The following is a 7,500-nucleotide window of genomic DNA, read 5'->3' on the forward strand; positions in this document are numbered from 1 at the left end:
ATATACATATATTATATATATATGTATTATATTCATATGTATTATGTGTTATGTATGTATATATAAATATATATATATATATATATATATATATATATATATATGTATATATATATATATATGTATGTATAATATATATATATATATATATATATATATGTATGTGTGTGTGTGTGTGTGTGTGTGTGTGTGTGTGTGTGTGTGTGTGTGTGTGTGTGTGTGTGTGTGTGTTGTGTGTGTGGGTGGGTGTTTGGGTGTGTGAGCATGCATTTGGCATATGCTTTTTAATGAGAGCACAGTAAGAAGCAAAGTACAGCTTATTCTGTGTTTACACAGCTAGTCGTCCATATATATAAAAGCCAGTAAAAGAATATCCATATCACAGCTGATTCGACATACATGAATATGGTCTCATTTTTTAAATCTCGTTTCATGAATATTCCGAGAAGCCATCCACGACGACCAGTCAAAAGGAGACCTCATGCCTTTGCTTATTCATCGGAATAATTAATTCATTCTTTACATTAAACATCTATAAGGGCTAATTCTGTCTTTGTTGTCTTTCAAAATAGAGAGCTTTTGGGTCGTGCTTCCTCCTCGCCACGCAGAGACCGCGAAGCCCCCGGGACAAGGTTGTTTACTCAGAGCCCGCGGGATCATACATAAAATATTCGTTTACATTAATTATGCCCTTTTTTTTACCGCACCTTTTCTCTCTTTTTTCCACCAGTTGTTATTTTTTATTCATGATAAGAGTACTAGAAGGTGGAGAAGGATTAAGGCAATGTTAGTTTCACACTTTTGCACGTGTTTGTTTCCGGGGAAAAAGTGAGAATACCCGCGGGAAAATGATTTCCAAATAATAACGTGTGGGTTCAACACTTTTCCGAGATTATCTGTTTGCTTATATTTTTAGAAAATCAGATGAAAGTCACATTGGTGCAAAAAAAAAAATCGTGTAGACACATCCACAAAATAAGTAACCTAAAAAAATAAAACCATTGTAGTCAAGCGAAGTTTGATCTTCACGTAAAGTCCCCTTTTCTTTTCATGGGGCGCTTTGCTGCAAAAGGGAGGAAAAAAGAAAGTTGTTTACATACAAATTTAAATTTTGTGGTGTGTGTGTGTGTGGGTGTGTGTGTGGTTTTGTGTTTTTGTGTGTGTGTGTGGTGTGTGTGTGTGTTGTTGTGTATGTGTACATATTAATAATAATTTTAATATATATATATAATATATATATATATATAAAATATTATATACATATACATATAATTGTGTGTGTTATGTTTTATCATCATCAAAAACGGTATCTCATGTTGAGCACCGTGGAGTGTATATATAAAAAAATAGGTATTTATATTTTTTATATATATTTTATAGTTTTACATTATATACAAAATGTTTTTGTTGTTGTGTGTATATAAATTTTTTTTTAAATGCCCTGTCCTCGGACGTTGGGGATCATGGATTCCTGATTTTCTTGGGAATTAGAGCGGGGGGTTTGCCGTTCCTTCCGCCCGTGTTTTTTTTCGAGTCACCATCTCTATTTACCCCCTACTGGGACTGACTTGGCTGGCTTGCCCACCCCGTGGCTAGGCAGGCAATTGGGGAATTTTTTTGCCCAGGAAAACGGCCGGGAAGTGACTCGAACCCTCAAATCAGATTTCCCTCGTGAAAGTCTTGAGCCGATGCTCTAACCACTCGGCCACCACGGCCACCAGGCCTTTGTATATATATTTATATAATATATATATATATATATATAATTAATATATTATATAATATATATTAATATCATATATATTATATATATATATATATATATTAAATATATATTATATATTGATTTATTTTGTTACAAAAGACTGCTCAAATAGAGATTGTAATAGGTAGACAGTTTAAAAAATTTAACTGATACAAATATACATTTCACATGTATACATACCTTATATGTGTTGTGTGTGTGTTGTGGTGTATTTAATTTTATATTATATATATTAAAATATATATTTTATTATATAAATTTTAACATATTATATTATATATATATATATATATATATTATATATATATGTGTGTGTGTTTGTGTGGTGTGTGTGTGTGGGGTGTTGGGCTGTGTGTGTGTGTGTGTATATTAAATTATATATTATAAATTTTTTATATATTTTATAATAATCATTATATTATATGGGTTTTGTGTGTGGGGTGTGTGTGTGTGTGTGTGTGTGTTTTGTGTGTGTGTGTGTAGATTAATGCATACATTCTATAGTGTGTGTGGGTTTTGTGTTATTATAAACTTATTATATACATACACACAGCACACACACACACACAACACACCAAAACCAACACACACCACAAAACACACACACAATATATTATATTTTATATATTATAAAAAATTAATTATATATATATATATTTTTTATTATCTATTATTTTAATGTAAATGTGTAAATTTATATATATATTTATATATATATAATATTATATATAATTTTACATATATATTAATATATATAATATATATATAATTTTATATTATATTGTGGTTTTTTGTGGTTTTTGTGTGTGTGTGTTGTGGTGTTTACATATTTTATATATATATATATATATATATATATGACCCGTTTAAAAAGACAGTGTATTAAAAATGGAATAAATTAGTTTTTCCATCCACTCACACATAAAAACACACACACATCACACACTTAGCATAATATATACATATATATATACATAATATATCATAATTATATATATATATATTAACTAATATATACCATTATACATACGTAAAACATTATATATATATCTTTCACATATTTTGTGTGTGTATATGATATATGTTTTGTATATATGTTTTATGCATATATATTTATATATATTTATATATCCACTCAATAATTTATACATATTGTATACATAAAATTAAAACATTACATGTGTGTAATATTATAACATATATATATTATATGTATAAATTTTAAAATATATATATATAATTTAAATATTATGTATATATATATGATTATATATTATATATATATAATATATTACATACAAATTTATATAATATATAAAATATATATATTTTATATAATATATATATATGTTGTGTGGTGTGTGTGTGTGTGGGTGTTTTGTGTGTTGGTGTGTGTGTTGGGGTGTGGGTGTGTGTGGTGTATGTGTGTAATATACATATATGTATGATGTGTATATATTTTATAATTAAAATATATATAAAAATATAAAAATAATATATATGTGTATATATATATATAATTTTCTATATAATTTTAAATATATATATATATATATATTATATTATAATATATATATATATATATATATAATATAATATAATATATACACTATATAAATACACATATATATACACATATTATACCACATATATTAAACCAAAATTTTGCATATATTAAAAACATATATAATATATTATAATATTATTATATATTATAGTGTGTGTGTGTGTGTGTGTGTGGTTTTTGTGTGTGGTGGTGTGTTGTGTTGTGTGTGGTGTGTGTGTGTGTGTAGTAGTATATATATAATTTTATATATATATATTATATATTATATATTATATATAAGATTGTATGTGGGTGTGTTGTGTTGTGTGTGTGTGGTGTGTTTTTTGTGATATACATCTTATAAGTATATGCACACACCCCACACACACAACACACAACACACACACACACACAACATATCTATATATATATATATATATATTTATATTATATATAATATTAAATATATAATACATACACCACACACACACACCACCACACACACAACACACAACACACACACACACACACACACACACACACACACCTATATTATATATATAATATTATATATTTATAATTTTATATGTATATTTATTCATATATATGTGTTTTATATAGTGTGTATATATATTTATTATATGTGTATATAATGGTATATAGTAATATATATATATATATTTATAATAAAATATTATATTAATTATATTTATATTAATTTTATTTATAATAATTAAATTTTTATTTCAATATATATATAATATATTAATTTTTAATATTTAATATATTATATACACATGCATACATATTGTATTTACACACATACACACACCCCCACACACCCAACACACACACCCACACCACAAACACACACACACACACAACACACACACACATATATATAATATATATAATTTTAATAATAAATATTAAATATATTTGTATGAAATAAAAATATATATATATAATAAATCAATATTAAAACATATATATAATATATATTAATATATATATATATTACATTATATAATATATGATATAATTTTAAAACACACATGTTTGTATATAATTATATGTATGTAATTATGTATAAATGTATATGAGTGGATATATACATATATTAAATTATATGCATATACATATATACATATACTATATACATTACCACACATAATATGTAGAAATGCATATATATATATATGTTTTAAAATATGTTTTAAAGTGTATATATTATGTTATATATATATTTATATTATGTATAATTATGATATAATATGTATATATATATCTATTTTTGGTTATGGTGTGTGTGTTTTTTGTGTGTTGGATGGCAAAAATATATTTATGTCCATTAATTTAATTTTTTACAGTCTATTTGGGGCCGTCCATAATATTATTTTATATATATATATATTATTAAACACACACACAACACACACACACACACCAACAATATATATATATTAAAATATATATTTTATATTATATATTATATCAGTTAATATATAAATATAAAATATATATATTTTTATATTATATAATAATATATATATATATATATAATAAGTTTACGCATTTTACTATATAATAATATGATAAAAATAACATATATATAATATATAAATATAAAATATATAAATATTATAAAATAATATATTGTGTGTGTTGGGTTGTGTGTGGTGTGTGTGTGTGTGTTGTGTGGTGTGTGTGTGTGCGTGTGTGTATGTATATATATAAGTATATATATATTACACATACACACACACACATAATTTAATGTAGCATTATTCTACACACACACCACACACACACACACCACACACACACCACACACACACACACCATATAATATAAGTTTATATTATATATATTAAGATATAAAAAATATATAAATTTTTAAAAAAAAAACCCACACACCGCCCACACACACACACACACACACACACACACACACACCCACCCTATATATATATAATAATAATAATATATATATTATATATATGTTATATATATATATAATTATATATATATATAATATTATATATATATATATTTTTAACACACACAACACACACACACACATAAATGCGTATGTATACATGTTAAAAGAATTTGTATCAGTTCAACTTTTTAACTGTCTACCTATCACATATCTCTATTTTAGCATCATTTTTATAATAATATACATCATATATATATATATATATATATATATAATATAATAATATATATATATATATGTATAATTATATATAAAATATATATATATTATATATATTATATATATAATATATATATATATATATATAATACAAAGGGGCCTGGTGGCCGTGGTGGCCCGGGGGTTTGGCTCGGGGTAAAGACTATCACGACGGCAACTGAGTTCGAGGGTTTGAGTCCTTGCCGGACGTTTTTTTTCACTTGGGGAAGAAAAATTTACTCAATTTCCTGCCTAGCCCTGGGTGGGCAAGCCACCCAATCGTCCCCCGTACCGGGTAAATAGGATGGGGACTCGATAAAAAAACCGGGGGGAAGGAAAGGCAAAACCACCGTTAAATTTCCAGAAAAATCTGGGAAAACCTGATCGCCAAAAGTCCTTGTAGGGCAGGGGATTTAAAAAAAATATATAATACACACATACACCATATACTATATGTATATAAGTATAACATATAAATATAATAAATAAATTAAATACCTATGTTATAATACACTCCAGGCTGCCAAAAAAGAGGGATACCGTTATTTTATATATATATACATATACACACACACATGTATATGATATTATATATATATATATATATTATATATATATTTTATATATATATATATAATTATATATATTTGTACACATACACACACACACACACACACACAACCACACCACAACCCCACACACACACCCACACACACAAACACACACACACCCACATTAAAATTTTTTTGTACACAATTTCTTTTTTTTTTCCCTTTGGCAGCAAGAGCGACCCATGAAAAGTAAAGGGCTTTACGCTGAAATCAAAACTTTTGCTTGATACAATGGTTATTTTTTTAGGTTACTTTTTTTGTGGATGTGTCTACACTATTTTTTGGGCCCTGTGACTTTCTCTATTTTTTAAAAAAAATTAAGCAAAAGATATCCGGAAAAGTGTTGAACCCCCTTATTTTTTGGAAATCATTTTCCCCCGGGTATTTTTCACTTTTTTCCCCCGGAAAAAAACACGGCAAAAGGGGGGAAACTAACATGCCTTAACCTTTTCCACTTTTTGTATCTATCATAATAAAAAATAACACTGGTGGGAAAAAAGGAAAAGGGGGGTAAAAAAAAAGGGATAATTAAGTAAACGATATTTTTTGATGATCCCGCGGGCTCTGAGTAAACAACCTGTCCCGGGGCTTCGCGGTTCTGGTGGCGAGGGGGAAAACCGACCCAAAAACTCTCTATTTTTAAAGACAACAAGACAGAATTAGCCCCTTTGATGTTTAATGTAAAAATGAAAAATTATTCCGATGAATAGCAAAAGGGATGAGGTCTCCTTTTGACTGGGCGTCGGGGATGGCTCTCGGAAATTCTAAAAGAGATTTAAAAAAAGAGACCCTATTCATGTATGTCGAATCAGCTGTGATAGGATATTCTTTTACTGCTTTTTTATATGGACGACTAGCTTGTAAACACAGAATAAGCGACTTTGCTTTTTACGTGCCTTTATTAAAAAACATATGCCAAATGCATGCTCACACACCCAAAAACCACCCAAACACCAAAACCCCCCACACCACACACACACACACAAAACACACACACGCACATATACACATACCACCACACACACACACACACACACACACATATGTATCATCAATAACGGTATGTTCATGTTTGAGCAGCCGTGGACCTCTCCACCATCCTTCGCCACTCAACTCGATATATATATATACATATATTATATATATATGTATTATATTCATATGTATTATGTGGTATTTATGTATATATAACATATATATATATATATATATATATATATATATATGATATATATATAATATATATGTATGTATATATATATATATATATATATATATATATGTATGTATATATATATATATATATATATATATATATATATGTGTGTGGTGTGTGTGTGTGTGTGTGTGTGTGTGTGTGTGTGTGTGTGTGTGTGTG

Source organism: Penaeus monodon, chromosome 4 (genome assembly GCF_015228065.2).
Source record: "Penaeus monodon isolate SGIC_2016 chromosome 4, NSTDA_Pmon_1, whole genome shotgun sequence".
Classification (NCBI taxonomy): Eukaryota; Metazoa; Arthropoda; class Malacostraca; order Decapoda; family Penaeidae; genus Penaeus; species Penaeus monodon.